This window comes from Cyanistes caeruleus, chromosome 4 (assembly GCF_971803275.1).
Source record: "Cyanistes caeruleus chromosome 4, bCyaCae1.hap1.1, whole genome shotgun sequence".
Classification (NCBI taxonomy): domain Eukaryota; kingdom Metazoa; phylum Chordata; class Aves; order Passeriformes; family Paridae; genus Cyanistes; species Cyanistes caeruleus.
This window is the reverse complement of record NC_141704.1, coordinates 26218-43453: the sequence shown is the minus strand read 5'-3', so window position 1 is coordinate 43453 and position 17236 is coordinate 26218. Positions and strand designations below refer to the sequence as shown.

General features: G+C 47.9%; 1 long non-coding RNA gene across 2 annotated transcripts; it reads left to right on the top strand.

Moving 5' to 3' along the window:
• Window positions 1-13591: 13591 nt before the first annotated feature.
• LOC147653350 (uncharacterized) lies at window positions 13592-17048 on the top strand. 2 transcript variants are annotated; one of them, XR_015285986.1, is made up of 3 exons: window positions 13592-13716; window positions 15525-15621; window positions 16580-17048. It is a non-coding gene; the product is annotated as an uncharacterized LOC147653350 (long non-coding RNA). The 2 variants fall into 2 exon arrangements; XR_015285985.1 differs by lacking the exon at window positions 13592-13716 and having other exon boundaries at window positions 15131-15621.
• Window positions 17049-17236: the final 188 nt, after the last annotated feature.

Here is a 17236-nt window from a genome sequence, read left to right as displayed (position 1 = left end):
TGTGTATAAATATAGAAGATCAATATTATAGAAATAGGTATTAAAAACATTTAAAACAAGGGTTTAATTGTTTTTTATTTGGTTAGAGGCTGAGATGCAGGGCTTTTAAATGATTAATATAGAAATGAAAATATACACATCTATAATAAAGTTATAAATATAGGGAGCTATATATATTGAAATAAAAACAAATAAATACAAGTAATCTAAAACTAGACAAGTAGATTAATATTCAATATGAAAAATATATGGATAGACGTGAATATATTTTTATATTGATTATGCATTATATCTATGTGTATAGATATAGATCAATATGATAGAAATAAATATTAAATACAATTAAATGAAGGGGTATTTTGTTTTTTATTTGGTTAGAGGCAGGGCTTGCTAAGTTTCGATGGGGGAGTTTTTTGGGGAGTTCCTTGGAGAGGAGTTTTTGGAAGGGGGTTGCACACGTGGTTTCTTGCCTCGCTTCTCTGCACGTGCAGGGGCGCCCCCCGCCCACCCCGGGCTGAGCTCTGCGTCAGTGCTGCTGCCTTGTGGGCACAGAGCGGTACTGCAGCTGTGCTCCTAGCCAGGTGGGGCCTGGCGGGGCCGAGCCCAGCCGAAGTGTGCGGGCCCGAGCCGAGCCGAAGCGGGCCGGAAAGAGCCGAACCGAGCCGAGCCGCGTCGGGACCCCCCCTGCAGGAGCCGGCCGGGAGGACCTTGGCAGAGGCGTTGACTCCAATGCCTGCCGCTGCAGGCGGGGCCGCCACCCAGCTACAGAGCCACTGAGCCCCGCTGCCATCATCCTCGCCCCGGGAAAGGCGGCGGAAAATTGGGCGGAGTGCTCGGAGTCGGGCGGCGTCGGCAGGTTTTTCGTTCAGGCAAGTAAGTTAGACAGACGTGCTGAGAGCAGCGGGCGCCTTAATTGTGCCATAACAAAGATGGCCACTCAGCCGGAAGTGGCTTTAGCCACAACAAAGATGGTGGCGAGGAAGAGCAGAAGTGATGTCATGACACGCACAAGATGGCTGCCTGGTCGTGGCTGGCTTGACCTTCCAAGGATGGCGGCCAAAAAGGCGGGAAAATGGAAGGACCCCCGGGCAGTGGGTGCATGCTTTCGACTGCCTGACAAACACCCCGGCGCCGACGCCACTCCGGTGCAATTTTCCGTGGCTTTTCCGGCCGTGCGGACACGGGCTGTGCGCTCGGCGGCGCCCGGGCCAGGCGCGAGCCGGTCGGGCGCCGACAAGCAGCGGTAAAGACGCATCTCTCTGCCGGGGTCCTTGCCGTGGCCGTGTTCTGGGGCTTACAGCACTCGCGATGACCCGTACGTTGCTGCCGCTCCTCTCGCTCCGTTCTCTCCCCCACGGCCCGGGGAAATGGCGGAAACCCCAATGGCATCGGGACCGATCGGTCGCTCCCCGGCCCTGGGACCGAAGCAGCCCGAGGAGGTGGCTGCTCTGTGTGCCGGAACAGTGAGAGCGGCGGGTGGGGCGGGGGCAGGTTATCAACTGAGTATATACCTGTAAGTATAAAGATGATCAAAATAGATATTAAAAAATATTGAAGATAAAGGGGCTGCTTGGTTTTTATTTAGTTAGAGGCAGGGCTTTTAAATAAATAAGAAAAATACAAATAAATAAAATATTTAAAGAATGAATATATAAAGGTATAGAGAAATATATATATATAGACATATATATGTAGGCGTAAAAATAAGTAATAGAAATATATACATATATATTGATTTATAATCTATAATATGATTTCTGTACATAGAGATGGTAATATGATATATTTTAGGATATGTTATGTGTTATGTATATCAACAAGGTATATAAATATGATAAAAATTATATATTAAAATATTTTTAAATACCGTTTAATATAAAGGGACTGTTTGGTTTTTATTAGGTTAGCTTTGGGGCTTTTAAATAAATACTACAAAAATAAAAACATAGAAATGTATATTAAATATATAAAGATATAGACATATGTGCAACCAGAAAAGTAAAGATATATAAGTAATGCCAATATATACAAACAGATTTATATTTAATATATATTATATATATTTATTTAATATATGTATTATATATATAATAAATATATATCATTAAAATGTATATAATATATTTAATATATAATAACATATGTATACATGTGAAAATAATATATTTTGATACTTTATATATTGCTTGTCATATATAAATGGATATAGTATATAAATTTAAACATGTGTGGTGGAAATAGATGTTAATTTGGTTTTTTTTCATTTTCATTGTTTTGGTATGTTTCTCGGAGGCAATCCTCCCCTTGCAGCTGCTGACAGCACTGAAAACCTGTGTGCTTCGTGGTGTCTATTGCCTAGCTGTCTACGATTCCCTTGTGTTTGGTGCATTAAGTCACACCGAGCTGTGTGGGATGGCAGGTGAGCACATTGCCCAACCCTTTTAGCTTTTCTGGCTCACACACAACTTCCTTTCCTTTTGGATATGGAAAACAGGGAAGAGAGGGTAGTGTGACATTAGCACTAATTTCTAGCAGATTTTTAACTGCCCCTGATGCTCGTTCATCTTTGCAGTGTGGGTTTTCATGCTGACAAATCCTCTGCTTTGCCTTCTGCTCACAGTCAGCTGGGCCCTTTATTGAACAGATTTATCTGCTACAAGGCTATGCAGAAGGATGGAAAGGAGGAACACGGGGGGAAAAAAATAGATTCAAGGCCGTGCATTGATCATCTGATGTACTCTAGAGACAAACGTGGCTATCAGAGGTAACATGGAGCAGCCCTTCTGGCCTTTTCAGTTGTATTCAGAGAGATGTTTGCCTGCTGTGAATATCTGGGTGCTTGGAGTTCACTCTGATTTCAACAAGCCCATCAATAATAAAACATTGTATTGATAGAACAAGATCTACTTCTGTGAAGTTGTGGCTCCACAGAAAAGCGGCATAAAGAAGGTAGCTGGTTTATTTCTATGATATGTAGCTTTTTTAGGATGTTTTGTTCTTTATATGGTGTTAATTCCAAATACAAGCCTGTGAACTTTGTGTTCCCCTTTAGGGGCTGGTTCTGGGGTAACGAGGAAACACAAGGCCTAAACACCTCTGGCTTGTCTGTCCAAGGATCTGCCTCAATTGTGGCTCCCATCCTTCTGAAGAACTCTTCAGCACAGTGAGTTACCTTCTATAACTATTTATTGTTGTACTGTTGTTGTGAGACCTCATTGCTGGGTGAGAGGACCAGGGGAAATTAAAGGCTGTATGCCACTGTTACTTCATCACTGAATTCTTGTACTCTGTTAAAATCAAAACAAAAGGGATTTTACACTGTCAGAAACACTTAACTGTAAGTTAAGGTAAAGGTCACAGTGCTAAAACGTAAGAGCAGATAGCATTGAGCTCCTTTCTATTCCCTCTCCGGCAGCTTTTGTGACTCCTGCCTCCAAGGTATCATCAGCTATCCCCTGGATCTTGCAGTAGAAGAGATGCTGAACCATCAGCTGTTCCATATTCTACACCATGTGTCTTTTTACCATGCTCCTCTGAGAAGCATCTCTCCCTTCTCTGTTTCTTTGCAGACAAGAAGGGAGAAATTGGGATTGCCTTTGTTATTTTGCCTGTTAATAAAAAGGCCGCTTGTGGCTGTGTGCAGTGGCAACTGCATCACAGAATCTTAGAGGTGATTATTCACAAGTTAAGGAAATAATTCCTTTTTTTGTAACTGCTGCACTGAATTTCATAGGCGTGTCTGTGTCTTGATGCCTAAGATATTTAGAGCAGGTTTTATTCTTACAGGGGTTTTGCACACTAAAGTGTGTGCCCAGGTTTTGTTTCCAAAAGTGAGGTACAGTGCTGGGTGTTTAATTTGGTATGTTACTTGTTCTGTTGTGTAAATAACTGCAGTGCCCACCCTGTGCCTGTGTATTGCAGGGGCAGGTGAGCGCTGGTTATAAAGGTGGTGATAATTAGGAATAAGCTGTTTAAGCTTGGATAAATGTTTAGAAATCATTGCTTAGATATTGCTGTGTAAAATGCTCGCTTGCGGTGAGAGACTTCTCCAGGGTCAAGCTGTTCAGGTATAAGCAATTTATTATAAGGGTAAAGAGAGGGGAGACCTGTGTCCACCACCAGCCTCGGCACCCACATGGTCCAGGGGAGGGGGGAGAGCAGGGGAGGAGAGGTTGGAAAAGGGGAGGGAGGGAGTAAGAGCAACAGAGGGAGAGCGGGGGAAACCAGGGAGGCTTAGGAGAGGGGGGAGACAAGAGAGGGGTAAGAGGGGAAAAACCAAGAGGGAAAGAGTGGAAGAGGTAAGAGAGGGGGAGAGGGGAGCTGAGAGAGGAGTAAAGGGGTAAGAGAGAAGAGCCAAGAGGTACGAGAGAGGTTAAGAGGTACGAGAGAGGTTAAGAGAGAGAGGTTTAAGAGTGAAAAGCTAAGAGAGCAAAGTTCTTGTCACAATCCAATGTATCTTTTTCTACAGTGAATATTCTAATTCCCAGTATCCAATCACTATGAGATACACCCACTAAAGACTTTACATACAGTGTTGCATTTGAGGCTCTACGAGCTTTACAAGTTCTTTCCTTGCTTCTTGGCCTTTGGGCTTTCTGTCAGCAGAAGGGCATTGTTTTATCAGCAGGGATTTTCCTTTAGCTGGCTAGGCTATTGTTCTCTGGTCATATAGTAACCAGTACTCTGTATCTTATGACTCAAAGCAGGCTTTCATTTCTACTTCGATTCTAGCCTTCTTTTTTCAGAATGTTCTGCCAAACAATCACATTCATAAGGTTTCCCTGTTTCACCCTCCCCAACAGGCAGCGAGTTGTGCTGCGCTCTGATAATTCCATACTCAACCCGTTCCTCATTTCTTAAAGGTTCACTTCAGCCTTGAATCAGCAGGTCCCTAGGTCCTGCTTCCACAGGATCATCTGGGCCCAGCACCAGAGAAAAGGACTCGTGCCACTCCCGGTCTTCGTTGGACATGATCTCCACCTTAAACATGATGTGGGCCACACCTGACAACAGTTCAGAGACACGGGGGTTACTGTGCGAGTCAGAGCCTCAGCCATCACGTCACCAGCTCGGCTCCCTTCGGCTCTGCTGGCAGCAAGGGCAGAGTTTGCAGGGAGGGGAAGAAGCAAAGACGTGACTGAGAACATTCAGTCAGCATCTCAGTCCCCCCTGCCCCGAGAGGAGGCAGCTCCCTGTGAGCTCCCAAGGCCCCCTCCCATCCCTTCTCCTCCCTGACCTTCTTCCCTCCCTCCTGCACCACGAAGAGGGGGCTGGTGCCGTCGGAGACGGTGAGGGTGAAGCGGTCCCTGAGCGCGCTGCCGCCGCGGTGCCTGCAGCTGCCGCGCTTCTGGTAGATGTGATGTCATCCATGGTGAAGGTGGTGGCCTGCAGAGGACGCTGCCCGCAGCCGCTGCGCTCCATCAGCCCGTGCCGGGGCGGCTGCACCGCCCCGAACATCAGGGACTCCACCTGTGCCCAGACATGGAGGGGCAAAGCTGGGGACACGACCTCAGGACACTGCCCTTCCAGCTCAGGAGGCCCGGACAGGGATTCTGGCCGGGCAGCTCCCCTGCGTTGGTGTTCCCAACACAAGGGTTAGCACAGAACATTCCTGGTTCCCCCTGAGCCCCGCCCTGTCCTTGTCCCTCTCCCAAGGGATTTTGTTTTGTAGGTGTCTCCCTATAAAACAAGGCACATCCCACCGAATTCCTGCTTCAGCTGGTCTGAGACAGCTCCCACCCACCCCTGTGCCTGCTCCACGAACACAAGAGCAGCCCCCAGTCCTGCCGCCATTCCGGGCAGTGTGTCCCTTGCCACTTCTGTCAGGGCAAAAACCTTTGGGGCAGGATTTTGGCTCAGGCAGCCAGATCTCTTGCTGCAGGGGAAACAGCAGTGAGATAGAGCCAGTGTTAGACAGCTCAGCCTCTGGCCAGACCCAGGAAGAAGAGGAAGTGCCATTTCCATCCATGCTGAGCATAAATTCAGCGTTAAGTCTTTAAACACAAGCCCAGATGTGCAGCACAAGAGGGGAGCAAGGAGGCTGGGGGTGGTCCTGCCTTACCTCTGTGTCAGCATCTGTCGCTTTGAGCTCAAACTCCGTGATGGTTTTTCTCACCCCTTCCTGAACTGTCATCCCAAAGATTTGCACAATGGGCAAGGAGTCATCCACGGGGTTTATGGTGATGTCAAATGTCTGGCTCACCTGGGACAGGCAGAAAAGCTTCCCTTGCCGAATTCAGCCTTCCAAGAGTGTGACTTCACCGCAAGAGCACAGCGATCCCCAGTTTGGGTCTCTTCATTTCAGCCTTGTCTGAGCTGCTAAGCCCAGATCACTTCTTTATCCCTCTCCACTCATTAATTCTCCCTCTTTCTGTGATATTTATGGACATCCACTTTCCCTCCCTCTCTCACTCAGTTTTTCCCCTCTCCCTCTATGTGCAGCTAGACTTCTTCTCTTTCAGAAAGCAGGAAAAAGGCATTTCTCCAGGGGCTAGCTGTCGTCACTACGCTGTCAGTGCACTGGATCAAAGCTGAGCTCCAGGAACAGTTGGCAAGCAGCTGAAAACCAGGCACTCAGCTCTTGGTGAGCCCACAGGGCAGGTGGCTCCCTGTTCCCTGCACAGGCCTTCCTCCCTCCCTGACCTGAGCGATGTGGGAAATCCCACAGCAGGAGAACGAGGAACAGCCACATCTGCCCACTCAGGCAAAAGTCAGGCTGGGACTGACCTCGTTTGTCCCATCAGACACAGAAAAGGTGAAGGCATCCGTGTGCTTTTCCTCCTCACTGGTGTGGATGTACTGGATGCTGCCAGAGGCCAAGTCTGCCTGGCTGAAGGAACTAATTCTTGTCCCTGGAAAATGAACAACAGGGAGGAAATGTGCAGCAGAAAGAGCAAGGCAGGGATAAACTACAGGAAGCAGGACATATTTAGGCATGAGGACTCAGTTTTGGCTGGTTCTGATCCAAGTCAGGCTGCCCCGTGAACCGTCAGCTGAGCCAGGAATTTAGCTGGCACAGAGCCTCCTAAAATTTCCTTCTCAAAAAGAAGTCCAGGCTTCTTTTCATCTCCTCCTGTTGGGAGTAGGCCTCCTGGGGCAGAGAAGCTGGGAGAAAAACTGTCCATGTAACACTTGGATTGTCGCTGCTGGGCAGGACTAAGCCAACCGTGGCATCACTGGGGATGAACCGAAGGCCTCCTGGCCTCACAGCAGTTTTCCAAAATGCCTCCCAAGGATCTCTTCTCTCTGCCCTTCCTTATACCCCTGCATTTAGTACCCAGTCCCATTTTCAGCACTGATTTATAGTGACATCTTTACAGCCCATTAGGTGTGACACAGCCACAGAAAGGTACCTGACAAGCATTTTAAAAAACACTTGAGCATGTTTAAATCTCTTTGCTGCGTTCAGCAGTTTTTACTGCTGCTATCAACCAACATCCTGACAAGAAGTTTGCCACCAATATATCACACTAAATGGCTGCTGACAAGTGCTGGCCACACTACAGAAGACACCAGGATCTGATTTAAATAAATGAGCCACAATGGAACGATCAGCTAATATTTCCTCAGAGCTCATCAGCTGGAAAGGTTTGGGTTCTCTTTTGAACACTTCAGTACTCTCTCCTTAGGTTTAGGTCATTTAAATCATTACAGATACTTCTCAGTCTGTGACTCTGTAGCCTTATTGGTCCCTCACAGACATGGAAAAAGCAGAGAAATCAGAATCATCATCAGATTTTAAATAACAGGAGGACTAAAGCCCTTAATTCAAGTCTCCAAAGTACAAGATTCGCTGGTTAGTTTGCAATTTAGACAAAGATACTGCAAGTTTTTAATTTACTCTCACAGCAGGGAGTAGTTTGCTTATTATAACTCATTCACTATTCCTGCCCTTTCAACATGTTTTTGTGAGAATATGAGGCAAACCACACACCCAAACTGAGCTGTACAGGGACCGTCTGCATCTTGAAAACACAGAGCAGATATTTCCACTTTCATCTCATGTTAACGAGAAATCTAAAGCTAAGAAGAAATACAACCTTAGATGAATATAATAAAATCAGAAGAGCGTATTTTATGACACCACAGATCAAGATTAATTCATCAGGGAGAGGCAGCACACTCACACAGTCAGCAGAATAAAAGCAGGGTGGAGCTGCTCCCACTCCAAGGCAAGAGCCTGCAAGGCCCATCCTTTGGGGACTTGTCTTTTGTGTGAAGGCACATTGTCTAGCAGAGGAAGAGGTTGGTACCTGGTGGAGCAGGGCCAAGATTCCATTTTCCCCAGGCAGCTCCCCCTGCATGCTGTAGCGCTGGCCAGGACTGGGAGAGGAGGGGGAGTGTGTTCAGCACTGCTGCTGGAACGGAGTGGCCCTCTCAGGAGGATCCTGGTTGCTTCAGGGCCTTGCTTTTCCACTGGTTTGTGTCCACAAAGGAAAGGCATGCAGAAGGCAGCATCATCACCCCAGCCCTGCAGTCAGGAGTCCATCAGCTTTCCCCACAGTGAACGTGGTTAAGGTCTCCTTAACCAAAGGAAAACTCAGCACCACTACAGATGTACAGAACAGCAATTTATCCACTCCGACACACTTTGCCCATTATGTGTCCAGAAGACTCCAAGTACTGACTTTACATGTCCACAAGCATAGCCAAAGCCATACATTCAGAGCAACACCAAGTTCTCACGGTGTACCAAGAGAAACAAAGATTTAATAACATTATTTCTTAGACAACTGCTGGGGATGAAGTCAAATGTAAAGAAAAAATGGAAATGTAAAGAATCATGAATGTTAGTGCACACGGATACAGAGTTTCTGCTTTTGAGCTTCGCAGATGTTTTTTTCTTTCCTCTTTCCCTTCTTGTGTGAGCTGCCTTTGAGTCAGTTATGTTATGTTGAGGTCTTGTGGGCAGAGAGCGGTACTGCCACTGTGCCCCGACCGGGGCCCTGCCCCGCTCCGCTGGGTGACGGGGGGGAGGCGGCAGCGGGAGCTACGGCAGTTCCGCGGCTGCCGAGCCTGGGGAGGGAGTGAGCGGGGCGGTGTCTGTAAATAGCAGGGAGGGGTGAAATAGCGTTAAGTGTGTAAAGTGACACGGCTGGGAGCAGGGACACTGCGCTAAAAGGAGCGGCGGCCGTGCAGGCCGGCGGCTAAGAATAGCAGCAGCGGTAGGCGGCAGATCAGTTTCAGCTTCACGGACGGACTGCGGGAAGAAGGACGGTGAGCAGCGGACCCGCAGCAGGAGAGGGGCGGGCACTTAGGTATTTTGCTAAGGTGTTTACCTCGGCCAGCACCTAATCGGGCAGTCCAAGTCCCCGCAGAAGAGGAACGCTGCGAGGGAAGAGGCGCTCAGAGCCCGCAGCGAGCTGTGCACGCCCTCCCCACCGCCGCTCCCTGCTCCGCGCTGCCATCGCAGCTTTGCGAGCTGGCACCACACCCGGGCGAGCTGGTGGCTACGCCCCTCCCCGCCCCCTGCCCCGAGTGCCGCTGGGGCGCTCCGATAGAGGCTCTGCGGGGGCCTTTTAGGCGGGACCAGGGCAATAGAGAGGGCCGGAGAAGGGGACGGGAGTCTGGCGAGCGGGGCCCAGGGCGACCGCGGACCCTGCGAGCACCCCTGGCTCCGCCCAACTGAGCACCTCGCGCTCCCATGGGCCGCAGCCTCAAAGCTTCCGCCAATCCCGGTGGATTGGTTCTAGGTCAGGGTTCTAGGTTATGGTTCTAGGTCAGGGTTCTAGGTCAGGGTTCTAGGTCAGGGTTCTAGGTTATGGTTCTAGGTCAGGGTTCTAGGTTATGGTTCTAGGTCAGGGTTCTAGGTCAGGGTTCTAGGTCAGGGTTCTAGGTCAGGGTTCTAGGTGGCCAATCACAGCCGCCCTTTGAATCCAGGCGCGGTCCCGCCAAGCTCAGCCCGCTCAGTTGTGGCCCGTTCCCGCTCCCCCATTTTGCTGGGGTGCCGCTCCGGCCGCTGTCGCTTTGGGAGCCGGCGGAGCCGAGCTGCCGCAGCCCCGAGAGGTGCTGCTGGGTCCCGGGAAGGGTGGGCGGGGGCTCCCCGTTCAGGTCCCGGCTGTAACTTCGCCCAAAGAAACGGGGAGAAGGGGGGGAGCGGGCGGGATCGCGGGAGCGGGGCCTGAGGGGACAGCGGGGGGTCGCGGAGGCGAGCGCGGCGGGAACGGGCGGGCTGGGATTGGCGGGCCCGGCGCTGCCTCGGGCTGTGATTGGCTGGGCTGGCCGGCCGTGGGCTATAAATAGCGTGAGCTGGAGGGGTGCGGGCTTTAGTTCGGAGGCGAGCGGTGGAGGGGCGGCGGCGGGCAGCGGCGGAGAGGCGGCGGCGAGGCGGCGGCGAGCGGTGGCGTGAGCGATCCAGGGAGCGCCGGTGCGCCAGGACGGGAGCCCTGCGCTCACTGAACTGGGGAGCGCCGTTGAGGTCGGGCGCCATGCCCGCGTCTGCTGGGGCCAGCATCTGGGGGCTGGCGGTGTCCTAGGGCGGCGGGGCCGGTCGTGGCCAATTCTTTCTGCCACGTCCTGGGCTTTTCGGGCGGCCGGAGGCGGGTGCGGGGTCTGGAGTGGCACAGGGAGACGAGCTGCTGCTTCTGCGGGACAGAGAGGAGCTGTTTTGTAGTTTCTGGATTGAAGATAATGTTTAAAATATCGAGAATAAAGCTGGGTTTTTTCCGTTTTTATTATTTTAGTTTGATTTTATTTAAAATAATAATGATTTTCTTTATTACGTTGCTTTGTTTTGCTCGTTTTATTAAAATAATAAAATTATTATTAATTATAATTACTTTTAACAAGATATATTGTTATCCTTATATGTATTAGTTTAACTAAGTATTAATAAATAATGATTAAATATTATCTACTATTATTAAATACTATTTGTTAATCATTAATTAAATATTAATTATTTATTAGTTTGTTATTTACTAATTATCTAATACTATTAAATATTAATTAAATATTTATTAATAATTACTTAATAAAATATTTATTATTTATTCGTTAGCGAATATTTATTAATTTTATTTATTTATTATTAATTAAATCTTAAATAAATATAAATTATTAATTAATAAAATATTGATTATTTATGAGTTCATTATTATTTATGATTTAATTATTAATTAAATATTATTAATTAATTAATTATTAAAATTAATTACTTTAGGGGCTTTTTTGCTGGATAGCTGATGTTAATTCAGTAGAGATTGTGGGGCTGGGGCTGAAACACCCATTGTGGGACCAGTGGAGACATAAAGCCCCAGGGTGTGGAATAAAGACCTTGGCACTGGAATCATGCATAAACCAATGTGGGGCAATGGAAATACTGAGGCTGGAGCTGGATAAATGTCATGGGGGAAGGGGATGGAGCTGCAGCTCAGGGCCTGCAGGAGGTGCCTGGGGGATTAGCAGCCCCTGTCTGCTGGTACCAAGGAGAGTCTGAGGGTCTGGGGGCTGGGAGGGCCCAAGGGCACCTTTTGGGATGGGGGAGCAGGGGCCCAATGGCTATTCCCAGCCCCTGGTTCTGCCTGGGGGGGGCCTTTGGGCAAGTGCTGGGCTGAGACCCAGGGGGAAGGGGAAGGTACCTGTTGGGCTTGAGGCCTCAAGTGGCCCCAAAGTTGGGCTCCCATTAGGGTGGGTAGGACAGTATCTAGAGACATTGGAGTGATAATAATAACTGATTTGTGGCCTTATCAACAGCCCCGGGCTGCAGTGAGAAGCAGGAGCAGCTTTCAGCCACCAGTAGTGGGAAGCTGAGGAGCTGGAACTGAGGAAGCAGAGCTGGAGCAGACAGAAACATGGTAGGGTTTAGAATAAAACTGTTGTGGGGCTGGGATAAGGAATATGGAGCTGGGATGCAAACTGCGTGGCTGGAGCTGAAGTCAGAGTATGGGCTGGGATAGGGCCTTGCAGAGCTGTTCCTCCAGTAAGGATGGTCAGGTTTGGGCTGGAATGTGGGTTCAAGAGCTAAACTCAAACCACAGAGAGCTAGAGCTAAAACAGAGATCCTGCCTGGAGAGCCAGAAAGCAGCATGATGTGGCACTGCTGGGAAGATGAGGAGGCAGAAGCGCAGCACAAGAGCTGGCAGTCAAATAAAGCTTGTGGGACTGAAACTGAAATCACTGGGGCTGGTATGGGGACTGCTGCAAACACTGTTCTGAGGGGATACTGACTGTACATGTGGGAAGCAAGCATAGAATGGTACACAATGGGGCAGGCTGTAAATACAGTAAAGATTGCTTTGGGGTTGGGATGGGGTGGGAGTGGCATTTCTCAGCCTGGAGGTGAAACCTCAGAGCTGGAACCAAGAAAAAAGACCCTTTATCTCAAACTGGAGCAGCTTCACCTACCAAAGAGGGGGAAAAAGAAGCGGATGTGGAGCTGGAAGAAGAGAGCTTGCAGTGAAATAAAGCTTGTGGGCCAAGAGCTGAAATCACTGGGGATGGGAAGGGCTCTCCAGGGCTAGAGCTGAATTCACTGTGGGGCTGGGATAGGGACTGATAATGCGATTGCCACTGTAGGATCTGTGTGCTGGAATCTCTCTAGGCCTGTGATATGGATGTTGGGGCTGGGTCCTGTGATTGGAAATAGAACAAGATGGGTAGGGCCAAAAAAATGGGACTGTAACATGGGAGCTGAAATGCGTTAGGGTTAGGGATTTTGCCTGCGTCTTTGATAGCCACTGTAGGGCTGCTGCTGAATTCACTGTGGGGCTGGGATAGGGACTGATAATGCAATTGCCACTGTAGGATCTGTGTGCTGGAATCACTGTAGGCCTGTGATATGGATGTTGGGGCTGGGTCCTGTGACTGGAAATAGAACAAGATGGGTAGAGGCAAAATAATGGGACCGTAACATGGGAGCTGAAACGCTGGCAGTGCTGGGATTTTGTCTGCGTCTTTGATAGCCACTGTAGGGCTGCTGCTGAATTCACTGTGGGGCTGGGACATTGACTCTGGGGTGGGCTTATAGGCCCTAGGGTGGGTGCAGGGTCTGGAGTGGCACAGGGAGACGAGCTGTTGTTTCTGCAGGACAGAGAGGAGCTGTTTTGTAGTTTCTGGATTGAAGATAATGTTTAAAATATCGGGAATAAAGCTGGGTTTTTTTCATTTTTATTATTTTGGTTTGATTTTGTTTAAAATAATAACGATTTTCTTTATTACATTGCTTTGTGTTGCTCATTTTATTAAAATAATAAAATTATTATTAATTATAATTACTTTTAACAAGATATATTGTTATCTTTATATGTATTAGTTTAACTAAGTATTAATAAATAATGATTAAATATTATCTACTATTATTAAATACTATTTGTTAATCATTATTTAATTAAATATTTATTATTTATTAGATTTTTATTATTAACTAATTATAATTTAATACTATTAAATACTAATTAAATATTACTTATCATTAATTATTTAATTAAATATTTATTATTTATTCATTAGCGAATATTTATTAATTTTATTTATTTATTATTAATTAAATATTAATTAAATATTATTTATTAATTATTAAGTAAATATTGATTAATTATTTATTAGCTCGTTATTATTTATTATTTAATTATTAATTAAAACTCTAGGTGATTTCCAGGAGCAAAAAAAAGGCGATAGTCAAGGTGCTTGTGAACTGGTGTTAAAAGACAAATTCTTCATTGTCAATCCAGCTACCATCCTTGTTCAGTTAAACTCTGCAACAGATCTCCCACAAAGGTAATTTTCTGCTTCTCTGGCTTAAATCTATTCATCTTTTAGAGAGTAATTAGCACCGCTTGGTGTTCTTTTAAGCCCAACTAATTGCACCTTGTTTTAGGAGAGAAAGTTAATGCCTCTCCATGTAGGTTAGTGCAGCAATTTATGATGAGCGCTGGGACCAGGCAGAGGTGTGGACCAGGGGCACCATTGCTGCCGCTGCTGCTGCTGCTGCCGCCACCAGAAGCCTGGTGCTTGCTCCATTGCAAAGGTTTCCCAGTTTTAATTTGAGCTGTTTTCTGGATGCTGTGGCTAGCAGCAGTGAGCCCACATTGCCAGCGGCTGCCTCTGCTACTCAGCAATGGTCAGAGGGGTGCAGGACAGACTTGATTGCGCCTGGAAGTGTGTGGCAGCAGAAGGATGCCAACGGCACACCATGGTCACATGGTTATAGAGTCATAGGGGATGGTGACAGGGCCACCACCTGCCACACAGTCAGAGGGGCTCAGCCAGGACCAGCTCTAGTGCCACCAGGGAGGCAGAAGGGGCTGGATGTGGCTGTGAGGCAGTGGTGTGACCCTTACAGGGAAGTCCTCCTCTGGGATAGTCACTTTGTAGTGATATCTGTAGGTCAAGACTCCTGCTACAGTAGCATTTACCAAATTGTTCTATGCTCAGTTGTGTCCTGCTGTTGCTGCTTCTGAAGGATCATGGAATCACAGAATGGTTTGAGTTGGAAGTGACTTTAAAGCTCATCTCATTCCACCCTTGCCATGAGCAGGGACACTTTCACTAGACCAGGTTGCTTCGCCCTGGCCTTGAACACTTCCAGGGATGGAGCACTTCCACGATGGCTGTTTGACTTCCTTTCCCTGCAATGGCAAATGCCTTTGCTGGGGTTCCTCTGCTGAAATCACACCCTGACCAAATGCAACACCAACAAAAATCTGGACTTGTGCCAGACTGCCATCATCAGAGCTCAGCCAGCAAACAGTGCTCAGCAAAAGGCAACTAGACATTGTGTTTGGAGGCCTCATTTATGGAGCTGCTGATGAGGCATCAGTGACTTTGATAATGTCAAGGACTAGAAAGCAAATGCTTCCACGATAAATCTTGTCTACTTTAAAAGTAGGTTATACTTTGAAAGGGCTTTAGTTCTTAGGAATTTAATATTTCTATGTCAATTGTAAGACAAGTAATCGGATGGGGAGAAGGTTGTTACCGGAACCTGAGATCAAAGGCAGGATTTGAAATGATGTGCAGGTGGGTGTCTTTGTTCACTGCAAATGTGACTCTGGAGGTTTTGCAGGCACCACTTGTGTTTGAAATCATGGAAGAAGCACAGAATATTCTGAGCTGGAAGGGATCTGCATGGATCAACTCCTGGCCCTGCACAGAACACCAAAATCCACCCTGCGCCTGAGAGCGTTGTCCAGATGCTTCTTGAGCTCTAGCAGCCTTGGGGCCATGACCATTCCCTGGGGACCCTGTTCAAGTGCTCAACCACCTGCTGTGGGAATACCCTTTACCTAATATCCAGGCTAAACCTCTCTGCACGCATGGCAGAGAAGACCACTGTCCCAGCACCTGCCATGCCCAGGGTACTCATCCACAGACTGGTGTGTCCATGGAGGGAGGGGCTCCGGACCTGGGCTTAATCCTCCCTGGGAGGAATGCTTTCCCTTCCATGAGAGCGGGTTGTTTTAATCGCACTAAGCAGTTTATATTGAGGTTATCGAAAACTCTTTCTGCCCATGCTGGGAGATACTTGGGTTGTTTCTAGAAAAAACTCTGCCTCCTCCTGCCCTCACTCACCCCTTCCTCTCTAGGGAAGGAGTTTCCCACATCCCATATGCAACATTTCCCTGATCTGTCCCTTTCCAAATTGCAAGCTGCACAACTGTGAGCTGGCATCAAGACTCTGAGGTAAGCACAAACTGCCTGAATCCGAGCCCTCCCTGTGGGGCCGCAACCCCAGAGCCCCTGGACATGGAGCATAGCTGCAACACCATGGCTGTGGATTTCCCTGAAAGGATGAAGCAGCACGGTGGAAGTCCCGGGGCACTGTCTGAGGAATTGCCCTCCCTGTGCTGTGCTCTCACCTGGGGACAGCAAGAATTGTACAGGCCTGTCCCAGAGCTCTATGCCCAGCCTGCCTGAGCAGTGAGCAAAATGGGATCAGTTTAATTATAATTTGATATTCCAGCCTTAGACTTTCTGTAAACCAGTGGCTGCTGGACAGGTGAGCTGGACTCCTGTGCCTAATGTAGATTGATAGCAGATCAGCTTTTCTGTCTCAATTTGCTTATGACCTAGAGAATTAGCAGAGAGGATCTGTTATCCTGCCAGTGCACTAATGGCTTTGGCAAGAGAAGAGCTCCCGAGGGAAGCAGCGGTATTTGCTAACCTTTCCGCAATTTGCTTTACATAATAACACACTCCTCCAAACGTCCACAGCGTGACTGGCCATTCCCCTTCGCCTGCACGTGCCTTGATACTTCACTTTTTAAATTTCACAACTAGTGCACAGTAAGAAAAGGTGCTGAATGCCTCATGTCATTCATCTTCCCTCTCCCTTCAGAGGCTATTCTTAGCCATGCCATCGGTTTAGCAATTCAGAGGGAAGTACTTTTCCTTTTCAAGGTCTCTAAAGATTTCCTATTTCTCTATGTCCAGCTAGAAAAGAAAAACAATCTGAATCTGCCTGCCAATCTGCCCTTCAGCTCACAGGTTTTCTCCAAAATGTGTTGCAAGGCTGGGAGCATAGCAGAAACCCTCTCTGGGGGCACTTCTAAAGGCAGTAGGACAACTGAGCACACAGTGTGCTGAGGATCAGGCAGGACACTCCAATGACACACCATCCTAATGAGCGTCTGAAAATGAGTTTTTCAGGAACAGGCAATGGGAGTGGAAGCAGGAGCCCAAAAGGGGGAATGAAATTGCTAGTGGTGAACCAGAGAAAATGCAAGTTAATTCTCCTTCTCCACATACCATTGTGGAGTGGGAATTGCAGCCTGTCTACTGAGAAGCAGAGATCAGCACATCTCCTTTGCTTGGAAATGGCTTTGCCTAATATCCCAGTGCCCACGGACTGAGCTCAGTGCCCTGTGAGGAGGCACATGCTGCAGGAGGTAGCTGCTTGGACCCTGTGGCTGTGGGATCTTCTGCCCCAAGCACTGTCAGACTCATTCGTGGAAGGGGCACAGCTGATAGGCCTTTCTCAGAGCTGGTCCATGGCAAGCATTTCTCCAGGGATGCAGCAGTCACAGCTGTGCCTCACCCAGGTAGGACAAAACAATGGAAAACTGATCAACTAACTAAATTAATTAACTAATTAAAATTAACTGAGTACACATGCACCAGCCCAGTCTCCTTCTCTTCCCACTCGCAAGCAACTCTCCCCCACATGCAGTACTCAGGGGTGGGAGCTATACAACTGGGGATGATAAATGCAGTTAGTCCAAGCTGCCACCATCACTTCATGTGACAGGTATGTTCAGACACTGTTCTCAGCCCTATAGTCTCCCTGCACACCCACCAC